This window comes from Ptychodera flava, chromosome 17 (genome assembly GCF_041260155.1).
Source record: "Ptychodera flava strain L36383 chromosome 17, AS_Pfla_20210202, whole genome shotgun sequence".
In the NCBI taxonomy this organism is placed as follows: Eukaryota; Metazoa; Hemichordata; class Enteropneusta; family Ptychoderidae; genus Ptychodera; species Ptychodera flava.
In genome coordinates this window covers 33,921,279-33,935,688 of record NC_091944.1, presented here as the reverse complement: position 1 = coordinate 33,935,688, position 14,410 = coordinate 33,921,279, and positions in this window count along the sequence as shown.

Here is a 14,410-nt window from a genome sequence, read left to right as displayed (position 1 = left end):
CCACACTCATTGACGTTTTATACGGAAGTGAACAAGGCCACTGTGATTTATTATGATTTCCACAATGCTTCTTTAAGGCAGCTGCACATGCAGTGGCTTTAGGGTCCATGAAAAACCATGCGTCAAAAAGACAAGGTTTACGGATTTTCGCCGATTGGCGTTTCAGGGTGCATAGCAATCGCATAATAACTTGGGTATTGTTTTAAAAACTGCGTCAAAAAGACTAGTTTTAACGATTTACGCCGATATTGAATAGGCGTTATTGGGTGCAAGGTTATGCATGAGTGTGTTGATGACAGTTGCGGTGGTACGCATTATATCTGTGCCCTAAAATTGCGCTTGGACTGATATATACTGGTACAACACGTTATGTAGGTCTCCTGGTTATATGTTAAATAAGCAATTTTTTTCGCAAGTTATATATCTTGTCACTCACTATGCTGAGCTCACAAGTGAGGTTGAACCACTCTTTTTTGGGAGTGGAGATTTAGCCGAGCGGTTCTCTCTGTGTCCTCTCCGCTAGGCGACTGATTCCGTATGTTGTGGGTTCGAACCCGATTGAAAACTAGCCGTATTTGTCCATATGATTGTCACCTGGATGAACAAAATGTGCAAAATGTGTTACGGAACGATTTCATGTGATTAGTGTAGCGCGTCTGAAGGTGTTATCAGTGAGGCCGATATAAACCCTCTCTCCGTTGTCCTCCGTTGATACTTTGGCCTTGTACACCACGCCTTTGACTTAACAGTTACCCTTCAAGGGGCATGCCGACTTAACCCTGCAATTGCAATCAGCTGGTTGGTCCTTACGTTGTTCTCCGGAAATTACCCTCTTATTGTGCGATTTGATTATACTTGCCATATTCTTCATACAGAAATAACCACTTTAATTTTGTTTCTGTTGAAGATCTTGTGAAGTTTAGACCCCTTTGGAAAATATTTATCGACAAGCTGGAGAAATTTCCTGCCGATGTTAGTTTCCACGTTTTTGCTGAAAGGGGGTTGAACCACGTGATATGACGCTTCCTGTTATTGCTTCTCCTCGCTGATTGGTTGGTCTTGGTGAATTCAATTTGTTCGGTGTAACCGCTTGCCTTTAGCGCTGTATTGTATCGCCCCTTATATTTATCAAAGATAATAATAATAATTTTTGCTCGTATATATATATATATATATATATATATATATATATATATATATATATAACAGCTTCCAGATTCCGTTTGGAATTTCCATTTTTTTTTGGACTCATATCTGGTTTGATAACTTTTAGTGTGAATTGTATCACTCCGTATCATGTGCTATAAAAATATGCAAAAAATAATTATATCATGCTTTCACTTTTCACATGAATTCAGTTTTAAATTGCTCTTATGGCCAGATAAATGGCCAGTATTGGCTCAATGGCTGCATTAACAGCCACTATCTAATCACTGTTTACAAAACTGACCGGTATCAATTCACCGGTTACATAACTGGCCAGTTTTGTTTACCCCAGCTAGAATATCTGTCACTGCATTACTCAACATCACATTAATGGCCATTAGGGGATGCACATTATGTTTTACCTCTAGAAATATTGCCATTAATATTATCAGTTTGACCTCTACCAATAATTTTGACGGGATGATTATCACATTTTTACTCAGAATATCCCTAACTGAAAACGCATAGATGGCGTAAAATGTACACAAGAGGCATTATTTAAAACAGTAGAACGGGAATTCGTTAGACAACATGACAATTCAGTCTCTCGTCATGGGTGGCTCAAGATGTATATTGCTGGGCACTGATCAAAGAGTTATTTGGGTGAATAATATATATTTTATAGAAGTGATTTTAGCTGGAAGGCAATTCTTCTTTTGACCCCTACTGTAACTTTCATACTGGCACTTACAAAAGTGCTCACTGTACTGATATCTCTTAATTTCTTGGTTCCATTTCTTTTAAGAATATGAGTTGTCACTATATGCAAATTTCTGATATTGAAAAATAATTTTTCCATTCGTTCACATAACATTAGCCTATTCGATATTGTCCTATTGATGCAATCACATTTGATAGTAGAGCAAATAAATAATCACACATTTCTTTAATGCATGTAAACATTTGCAGGGCATTACAAAATTAAGTGCGGCAGTTAATAAAACATCCACAGACACATATTTATACATAGATTCAGACGTTATTTTTATTTTTCTGTTCAAAAAATTAAGCAATTCAAAGTGTAAATCTCATAAAATAGAAAATACCGTTACAGAGTGCAAAACAAAATGTTTTCTTTACTTTTGGTTTCCTCTTATGGTAGATCACTATAGACAGAAACGAAGAAAACAGATTGAATTTTTATCACATTTACATATAATGAGCGTTATCCAATCTCTTTTTTCGTTTGTTAGATTTGCAATGAATATTTTGGTGGCAATGAAGGCATATTTAAATACAGCTGACTGAGAATTCCTAAATACATATTAATTGCCCGAATATTTGAAGTTATTCACACCTCTGTAACAAACAAGGTCATCAAGACTAATATCACATCATGAAAATGCAGCACAACTGTATTCTTTAAATGTTTTAATAATGTTAAAACCGTTCTGACAAACTGTCTAAAAACAAACGTACAAAGAGTTTATTTAAAGAAGAAAAAATAATAATAAGATTACGTCAAGTACATCTTCACAACGGATACGAAGGCTGTTTTGAGTAGGCCATTTCAAAGCACTTGACATTATTACCAACAGTAATTAGAAAACGTCACTGTAATTCACTGATCTTTAAATATGAACTTTAAAAATTACAGTATTGTTTGCCTTTGCCCATTACTCTTGAAAGAGTGGTGAGCTGGACAGATGTCTCAGTAAGAACATGCGATGATAGTTTCTGCTCAATATATGTCCTCTCCATTAGCACAGCTCATCTTTGATGGTAAGAACCTACTCTCTCTCATATCCATATTCATTGTTCATCATGTATTGTACCTGAGGAGAGAAAGAAATAATGAATAATGGTAATTGAACACCTACATGCACACTGTCGTATGTTTTTTGTATCTTTCATAGTTCTATAGGTTAGTTTGAACATGTTTTCATTTCAGTCGTGATATTTATAATACACCTTGGTAATAATACATCTGGGTAAGGTTTTGCCGGATTCAATTTAAGTGATCTTGCAATATTTACAAACTAAATTTTTATGGGACACAAGGACAACATTCATACAGTAAACAGATGAACTAACCAAGGATGCTGATCAACATAGGTCTCCTTATGCCATTTGTAAAATTTGACAAGATAAGCTACATTCACAAATACTGGGGAGCTGGGGCTGGAGGAATGCTGGCGGTTGAAACATTTGTGGTTAGTAGAGGGTTGAGTGACGATTTAGCTCTAGGTATATGTATAATATTGTGCGGAATTTGAAGAAACCTCATTAGTGCTGCACAACTGTCAGGTTAACAATTTTGTGCACAATAGTTTCATAAATTTCTTGCGAGAAAAATAATTCTCTCTTTATTTTTTCATTGTTTTGGAAGCTTGGCATTTTATTGCAGCTCCAAGCTCAACAAGTCATCGTTGATGACACAGTCCCCACTTGTTAATGGGTAATGTAATTTGATCACAGGTGCTTAGCGGATAGAATCTTATTATTAATTGGGCCTGTCATTAAAAACGAGTTCCATTGTGGTGAAAACGTATAACAAATGTGGGGTTGCCATCCTAATTATAAAAGGTCATTAAATAAGTCAAATAGTAATTAATCGAGAAGATGTTTCAAAATATTTTGCATTCTATTAAAACACTGACTGATTATCACGTGAACCACATTTATAAACAATACCAACAAGTGTCAATAAATTGTATTACAACACTGTGAGATAACATCTGTACAAAGTTCATCTAATTTGATGAAGCATTTAATTATAGACATAACTCAAATTAGGCAAGTTCATTACATACTTAAACAAATCATCGTTGATGACACAGTCCCCACTTGTTAATGGGTACTTTGATTACAAGTCCTCAGAGAGGATAGAGTCCTCTTCATTAATGAGGTCTGTGATAAAAATACTTTGATACAGATGGCGCTCAATGGCCAAGAATGAGTTCCATGGTGATGAAAAACATAAATCCCCTGTACGCCACCATCCTGATGAGTCAACTAGGAATTAATCAACAGGATGTTGCAAAACATTTTTGCATACTATCCTAACACTAACAGATTATCACCGGTACCATATTTCATAAAGTTTGATGCAGTATTTACAACTCTATGAGATCAACGTCTGTATCTCGTTTCATCAAATTTGACGTTGTATTAATTTGTGGATATATCACTCTAATTACGAAAGTTCATAACATATGCAATTACAAATTAATTGAAATAACACTGATAAATGTCTTTTCAATGTTACAGCAATGCGAGCTTAACATCTGTACAACATTTCATGAAATTTGCTGCAATATTTCTTGACATATCAGCCTAATAACAGAACTTCAATAATTGACATGATACTGCTACATGACGTAAAACAAATTGACGAGCATATATATGAAATAGGTCAATGTCCTGGTACCAACTTTGGATGATACTGGTGGAAATATGTCTGATTTATGGCTCTGTACATGAGAAAATCGTAACAAAATTGCCACATGCAGCGATAGTTGATCTAACTGTTTAAAAAATACCGCAATTATACGGTGTCGCTCAAATTTGATCAGAATTGGTACATACCAAAGATCAACAATAAGTGTTATTTCTATCTGTTCAGTGCAGGAAAATTATACGTTGATTTTATGGCAATTTCTGCACAGTACAACCAGAAAAACAACAAGAAATATTTAAACCAGAAAATTAAGAATGACAACAGTAAATAAGGTCTGAAACTTTAGGTACTGAAGGTCAACTTTAGCAACATGCATAGCAGAGAATCTTTCTACCATGGATGTACAAAAATAGACATCCATGGTTTCAGCAGATCTGTTAATATGTCACAGTTCATAAACAATGACAGGAAATGACCAATTAGCTGTTTCAGTTACTGTTACCACTCCCAAACATAATACGTACCTGCATACAAATAGGTAAAGGTCAAAATTTTCTTATTCAGATGTGTTGGCTGATTCAGTTCACTGCCACCACTCCTGCACAATTGCAGTACTTCCATTTTCTTACCTCATTTGCACATTTTTGACACTGATGTGTTCATTTGAACAAATTCACATCTGAACCCCTACATCTACCTGTACATAAAATACTGAGACGGTAGCTTTGGCGGTATGGGAGCCTTTGTGTGTGACGGACATACATCCGCACATACATACCAACAAATATACAGACATACAGACGCCACTCAGACTCATCAGAGAAGCTCTTTTGGTATTATATATAAAACCAATATGAGCTAAAAGTCAACACGTATATGTATGACATACCAGTAAGTCAATGTCCATGTACCAACTTTGAATAAAATCAGTTGAGACTTGCCAGAGTAATGGCTCTCGACATGAAACAACCATAACAAAATTGCCACCTAGTGGCCATATTGAACCATATCGTTAAACCAATCGACGTACATATGTATAACATAACTCAATGTCATTTTACCAACTTTGAATAAATTCCTTGATACGTGTCTGGGTTATGGTTGCGGACATGAAAAAATAGTGACAACATCACTGTTCGCTCCCATATAGTTATAAAAAACAGTCAACAATTGTATGAAACATGGACATACATATACAGACAGACTGACATACACAGATTGGCACAGAGTGATGACATTGACCCAAGTGTGCCTTGGCCCATGGAGTGTCTAAGAGTGATAAAGATATAACAAACAGCTGAATGTAATGATAAAATAGTTAAGTATAGGCCTATACAGGCACTGAGAGTGAATATGTTACAGCAATTTGATTAGTTTCTTTTCCTTTCTGCTTCTGTGATAATCTTTACGAAAATCGATCTGCAAGGCAGTTTATGTATTGACAAATATGTTATCTTTTGCAAGCAAACAGTAAACTGTTCTTGATTTTTCATTTACAATATTTGACATAGACTGAAATACATAACATGCAACCAATGTTTACACTTTGCCCATACACCAGATACATGGAGAAATTTCAACATACAATCATCAACTCAGAAACCCTACAGGGAAAAGTAAACATTGTTTTCTTCCAGAACAGCTGGTGCATCCACATCTGGAACAACTTACAAACTTCACCAATTACACAAGGATGATGACACAAGAGATAAAGTTAAACTGTGGTGAACTTGACTACTCCTTTCAAATCCTTACCTAACTTGACATCTTAAACTAAAATACACTGCATGGTTAATTGTGCACAAAAATACATCGGGGTGGACCATTTGATAAGGGATGGTGTCTGGAAGATCGATGAGGTACATTATCTTTTTTATCCGATCCATTGTACATTCTTTTTCCCCCACTCTCCCATCCTTTCTTTTTGTCAAACCTTCTCTGGCTGAATTTTTTATTGGCATTTGTTTGGAATTTTTCGAAATCTGCCAGGATTTTTTACTGCATTTCAACACCAAATACAGTTTACCATATCAAATGCTTACTAAATCACCACATTATATACTCTTAGTTCCAGTAGGTATAAAATTACCAAAAAAAATCTTAAAAATACAAAATGAAAGATATCCCAGTAAAACTGAAAGTTTCGCAAACTTGCCCCAAATATTCAAAATTCCGGATTTCAACTTAATTTCAATATATTAGTAACTAAATATCAAAGCAATCAGACTGGTAAATTTTGAGAAACAAATTTTTTGACCAAAATGAAAAAAAATTGCCCCCAAAATACAAAATTGCAGATTTCATCCTAATTTTAAATATATCTTATTAACATAAACCCTAGGAACCTGTACACTAGATATCAAAGCTACCAGATCAGAAGTTTTAGTAGAAAAATTTTTGACCAAAAAAGGCAAAAATTGCCCCCAAAATAAAAAAAATTGCCAGTTTCAACATACCTTCAATACATTATATTGAGATTAATCTTAGATACCTGTATACCAAATACATGTATCAAAGCTAAAATTGCCCCAAAATTACAAATATGACAATATCAATACAATTTGTACAAGCATGACTGAGGTCATTCTGAGGAACATGAATATTAAGTTTCATAGCAATCAGACGAGCGATTTCAGAGAACAAGATTTTTTGACTAAAAACGGAAAAAATACCATAAAAATACAAACATGCAAATTTCATCCCAATTTTTGCACACATAATTGAGAATACCTAAAGAAATCTGCATACCAAGTTTCAACCAAATCTGACCAATGCTTACTGAGTTTTAGCCATTGCAGGATTTTCCTTTTTTCCCCTCATTTGTATATTTTGGCACTGACATGTTCATTTGAACAAATTCACATCTCCACCCCTAGGTGCACCTGTACACCAAATACTAAGACAGTAGGTGCTACGGTTTAGGAGTTTTTGATGTGGACGGACTAACAGACATACATACATACTTACATACATACATACACACAGACGCCATTTTGCCACCTTATACGAATACCTCCCATTTGCATATGTACATATGCATATATGGGAGCGTAAAATCGGAAAAAAATTGCCATACGACGGCTATATTCGATCATATCACAAAACAAAATCAATGTGCATATGTATGACATAGGTCAATGTCCTTGTACTAAGTTTGAATAAAATCGGTGAATGAATCGGTTGAGACGTGCCCGAGTTTTGGCTAAGGACATGAAAAAATTGTAACAAAATGGCTGCCATGCAGCCATATTGGATCATATCATGATACAAATTGACATACATATGTATGATATAGGTTGATGTCCTTGTACCAACTTTGAATAAAATCGGTTGAGATGTGCCTGAGTATTATGGCTCAGAACATGGAAAAATCGTAACAAAATGGCCGCACTGCAGCCACATTGGATCATATCACATAACAAATTGACGTGCATATGTATGACATTAGTCAATCTCCTTGTACCACATTTGAATAAATTCGCTTGATACATGTCTGAGTTATGGCTCTGAACATAAAAAAAATTGTAAAAAATGGCCGCACAGTAGCCATATTGGATTGTATCGCAAAATTAATTGAAATACATATCTATGACATTGGTCAATGTCCTTGTACCAACTTTGAATAAAATCGGTTTAGATATGCCCTAGTTATGGCATTGTACATGAAAAATTGTAACAAAATGGCCGCACTGCAGCCATATTGGATCGTATCTCAAAACAAATCAACGTGCATATATATGATATAGATCAATGTCCTTGTACCAACCTTCAATAAAATCAGTTGAGATATGCCCGATTTATGGTTCTGTACATAAAAAACTTGTAATAGAATGGCCGCCTGGCGGCCATCTTGCATTTTATTACAAAACAAATCGCCTTGCATATGTATGACATATGAAGTAATCCTTGTACCAAGTTTGAATGAAATCGCTCCAGGCATCTCTGAGATATCGGCGTGAACGGACGGACGGACGGATGGACGCACTGACACACGGACATGACAAAACCTATAAGTCCCCCTGAACGGTGTCCATTGGGACTAATAAAATATTAATAAACATGACAATGAGGTCAACATCTGTACTAAGTTTCATGAAATTTGATGAGCTATATCAGCTGACTTACGAAAATTAATTAAATATGCAAATCAGCAGTTAACTGGTGTGATACTTCTACATATATTTTCATGCCATAACACTACTGGGAGATCAACTTCTGTACCACATTTCATCAAATTTAATACAGCCTTTCTAGAAATATACTAATTATGAAAGATCATCGAATATGCAAATTAGCAATCATTTGACATGGTACTGCTTGATGTCTTTGCACAGTATAACAGTACTAACAGATCAACATTTGTAACAAGACATTAAATTTGATACACTATTTCTGGACAAAACCAACAAAGTAGGAAAGTTCATTAAATATGCAAATAAGCAATTAATTTGAATGAGACTGATAATTGTCCTCATTGAAATGTTAAAGCAATATGAGCTCAACATCTATACCAAGTTTTCTGAAAATTGATGAATAATTTCTTGATATATCTTTCTAATTACAAAAATTTATTGCATGCCATTAAACCTCCAAAAATTCAAAATCAGTGACACGTTTCGTGGTTGATGCAACTTTCTAGACATATCACACTAATTACATATGATCAACAAATGAGCAAATTAGCAATTAATTGACATGATATGCTTAATGTCGTCATACGGTATTACAGTACTCAAAGATCAAGATCTTTACCGTATTTCATCAAATTTGATGCAGTGGTTCTGGAAATTAGGACAGTTCATTAAATATGCAAGTTAGCAATTAATTTGTATGAGCTTGCCAAGTGTCTTTGCAAACTGATATGGGGCTATGCCATAAGATCTGTATCGAGTTTCATGAAATTTGCTGCAGTATTTCTGGACATATCACCCTAATTACAAAAAATCATCAAATATACAATTTAGAAATTAAATGATTCAATTCTTACAAATCCCATTGTGTGCTATCAGAGCTCTGTGCAGAAAAAAATTTACAAAGTTTCATGAAATTTAGTGCATCTACTCTTCAAACAGAGCTCTTTTACAAAATGTCATTGTTCCGATTTCTCAATAAAATGGCCGTAACAAAGCCATAGAGGATTGGATCGCAGAACAAATTATCCATGTACAAAGTTTGAATAAAATAACTCTGGGCATCTCTGAGATATCTGCATGAACGAACGGACGGACGGACGGACGGGCACACGGACGCATGGATATGACCGAATCTGCAAATCCCCCGGACGGTGTCCGTGAGAACTAAAATCTCTTTCTTGCATTTTACGACTGGAGCTACAAAAGATCATTTGATATCATCTGAAACATTCCTAGCCTGTCGACTGTATGTTGAATTGTGCAATTTACCTTACCTTATCAAAATCTTGTTTTCTTTTCTTTGGCTTGAAGCTTCACAACAATGTTGTTCTTCTGGGGAGAAAGAGCAGTTTGAGACACATCAAATGTGTGATCACACAAATCTAAGAGGGCCAAGTTGCAATTGTAGGCAGTTACATATCACATTCCCACATGGTTACAATTTTGATGTTGAACATTTGACATCTCAAAAACTTGATCATATTTATTTGCTTCTCTTTTGATCTGGGTAGAAATGGCTTGCCTGGTGTTAGTGTTAGCTATTTGACAAAAGCAAGTTAGTAGAAAGATTTAAGTTTATTTTCAATCTTATTTCCCCTGTTCATCCTCTGCAATTAATAGATGAGTGCCAGTTGACAATAATTTTAAATGGGCATCATTTTTCCTAACAATGAGCACAGAGTATATCCCTAAGCATTAAAACACAAGAATTTGTCTTCTATATCTATGTTTGTGATGTGGTTTGAGCTACAGTCGACATTAAAAGCGACCTTACAACTGATAGAGGTCAACTGAATAACGATGAGGCGGAATAGCTATATGTGACACATGCGTTGATGAATAAGGTGGGAATCCTTGTTAGCTCACTTCAGGATGGCCTGACCCAAAATGGCAAACATGATTGCAAAAATACACAATTGAAGATTTCATCAAATTTAAACATATCGCACTTAGATCATTCCTAAAGACATGTCTACAAGATACCAAAGTTATCAGACAAGCAATATTTTGACAAACAAAAATTTTTCGACCCGAAATGCGAAAAATTGCACAAAAATACAAACTTAAAAACTTCATCAGAATATCATATTACGATAAGTCCTACAGACCTGTCATTAAAAATCACAGCTATCAGATGAGTAGTTTTTTGAGAAAAATATTTTGAATAAAAATAGCGTCAAAGTGACACTGTGCTCACATTTGGTTGCACGTGACAGGCAAGAGTGAGTGTATACACAATATTCAACAGATTATACGGACCTCGAGCTTGTGATATTCATATTCAAGTGCATATGAAAATTTTTTGACGCACTGTCCATTGAAGTAAAAGGTTGGCAACTGTTGATCACACACAGTTCGGCAATACCATGCAACCTTGTATATCATACCTAGTGATACAATCTGCCATATAAAAAATAATGGTGTCCTCTTACAATATTGTACTTTATGTAAACAATATCTGTTTCTCTAAGGTCAATCATTGCACAACAGGAGTCTATTAAGGTAACATGCATGTAAGAATGGGCATTTAGAGCTTCCACATCTCCATGATAATGGTATATCTCAAACTGCCACCAAGTTAAACAAGTATTGCAGTATCATAGACAAATGGGGAAATTTCCAAGCGGAAACCTTTTGAGAAACAAATATTTTGACCAAAAATGGCAAAAATTGACCCAAAAATACAAAAATTGAAGATTTCACCAAATTCAATATATCACACTAAGACAACCCCTAGGCACCTTCACTGTATGAAATCGGGCGTTTACACTTCCGGTTTAGCAACGGTTGTCAGCGTTCGTCACCGGTTCAATGGCTGATCCGACTGGACCGGAAGAGAACCGTCGGTTGTTTACTTACCAATACGTTACTTAACCGTCAGCTTATCCGCTTTGTAGGCCGACGTATACGACATGGCTTAAATGTCCTTTAACCGGCATGGTTAAGCCCAACTTATACATCGGTTAGGGCCACGTCGGTAACGTTGAATCAAATACTCGTAACCCGTTCACAACCTCAAAATTCTGCCGAAACTTTTGTAAAACCGCAGTACTTGCTAGCATAACGTCATTTACCACTGATACCAGTTGTGTAACATAAGCTAGGTATCCCTATCTGGGCACACAGTCCATGTAGCCGACAATGAGATGCAAATGATATGCGGTCAAGGTCTCCTCACCTAACTTTCAGCTGGTTCTTCACTTTCGACTATTTTTATAGTATTTTTTACAAAGGCACAGACTTATTCTACCTGCTACTTAAAACTGATAGTTATTTTGTAGCTCATTCTTTACTATTTCTCATAGTTTGGGTAGCCGGTAACAGACACTTCGTGTTCGTGTCGGCTACATGGACGATCTGCCCGTATCTGCGCGTGTGATTTTTACTGGGATTTACAGGACATGGTTCATGATTGCATTATCAATGGAGGTATGCTACCTCCATGCTACCTCCACGCTGCATTAATGTAGAGAGTGGCAGCGAGACCTGACTTCTACTGTAGCCTATATTCGCTAAAAGAGTGAGCTTATCTAGGCATGGATGTCTATTTTTTACATCCATGATGTAGGCCAGTTTGTGGAGGGACAGTGTGTAGGCCTACGTTTCGAGTATTCTTCAACCAACGGAACGGCTATATGCCGTGAAACACACACGTTTCATAAATTACAACATTTAATGTTTGTCAGTCAGGCAGTCTGTAAAGAAATCTTACACTGCATACCAAACGTCGGTTTCGAAACTATCGGGAATCGAGCGCAGTCTTATATAGAGCGCTCAATCTGGGGGAAAGCTTTATGACCACAAATGTAGTCGACTTATCACTTCAGACTAACAGGATTAATGTGAAAAAGCAAAAAGCAAACAACGCTACCAGGCGGCAACCGGTAACCAGCTAATTTCATATGCATTTATGCAAGGAATGCCGTGACGCGGTTCAGCTTTGATGCAAAGGGGCAAATAAAAGCTGTCACTCATGGATCATGTGAGTGATTATTTACTTCGATCATAGACGTGTTTTAGAGGGTCTATGCTTCGATGCGAAGACAAGTATCAGTGACAAGCGTAATATACAGTATGGCCACATGGTTCGTTGTCCACACGTGCAGCCTCATCAGCTTGATCTGTCGAAGGTGATTAAATGTGTGTCTGATTAGCCTTAGCTATCAAGTGTTGGCACGCACAAAACACAAAACTTTCAGATGATCACACCACAGATCCAATTTTAAATGCTGGGAAAATGCCAGGTACGCAACAAATGTGCATGAGTTAGGTACATAGACTGGTCCGCAGCACAAAATCTCATGAACCAAACTGCAGGGACTGACGCAAAATTTATCTTTACTAATTCTGTCAACAAAAAAACACATTGATTACACAACAAACAAGGATGACCGCAACACATCTCTAAACCGAAGCAATCCGGTTGTTTCGTATCAAAGGCATTTTTCGTTCGGATGTAAAATTTTCGAAAAACTGACGCCAAATTTCTCTCCCTACTTGTGCTGTCAATATTAAAACACATTGATTGCACAGCAAACAAGATAAAAGCGACACACCTAACCGAAGCAACCCATTTAAATTCTCTAAATGCAACTTTATTTCGTAATTCACAACACTTTGTAAAATTGTAAACATGGAGTTTTTACAAATCCCTGTTTCAGATTTTCGACTATTCATCAAAGTTTGGGTTGACGTTATGATTGGGAAATGAATCGGATAAGCATGAAGACATGCGTTTACGGTAGTTCTCTTTTTGGAGGAGGTGATTGCCCTGTATGGCCATTTACTCGGTTTCAGATAAACATAGGAGGTGGAGCATGCAGACATATTTGCAATCGGAACTGCCGATTCTTTATTTTGTTTTGATAGTCCTATAGAATATAGTTGCATTTTGCCAAGGTCGGTGCCATTAACTTTACCGAAAGCGACATAGCCATTCAGTCGCCCGAGATATAGTCTTAAACTGCAGAACTTGCAATTGTTTCTTTCGACTTGCTGATTCCTGCTTCTTCAAGGGCACGTGTGACAACGTAATTGTGGGATGAGCTACTACTAGCCTGCGTACGATGCTGTGTGTTCCGCTACAGCTAACCGCCCCGCTGTGGTGAGCGGGGCGGTTAGCTGTAGCGGAACACACAGCATCGTACGCAGGGCTAAGCTACTACAAGATCGTGTTGAAATTTTGCATCAATGGCGACGTCATGACTCAAATTATGAAAAAAACCCGCAAAATGCCTTTGCTCAAAACCTATGGCTTGCCTACGAACCTGACCTAGTCCGACAAAGCTGCACGAAAACAACGTTTTCAACGCCAGCTTTTTCATTTACCCGTGATAACCAAGCCTTGCCATTCCGGGAACGTTACTCGGTTGATCTTCGGCATTGTTCGGCAATGGTCGGTTACCCATAGCTACAGGGTATCATTCATACTCGGATAGACACGATTCAACCGTCGGGGGAATCGGATGGGGATCGTGACATCGTCATCGTCGCTTGCATCAATGACGGCATCGGAAGATATTTCAATTCACAAAAGGTGAAACAGCCCAAACTGCGGTCAAATTTAATAAGTAGCCATAACTGTCAATTTTACTTGTGGTCAGCTAATCATAAGCTTGCCGCACCGGACGTTGTCAGTTCTTTTCGCGCTGGCTTTGCTCCGAGTCATCTATTTTGCATTGGTCGATCTCTCATTCACATTTTGGAAATGGCATTGTCACTGTGTCAATCG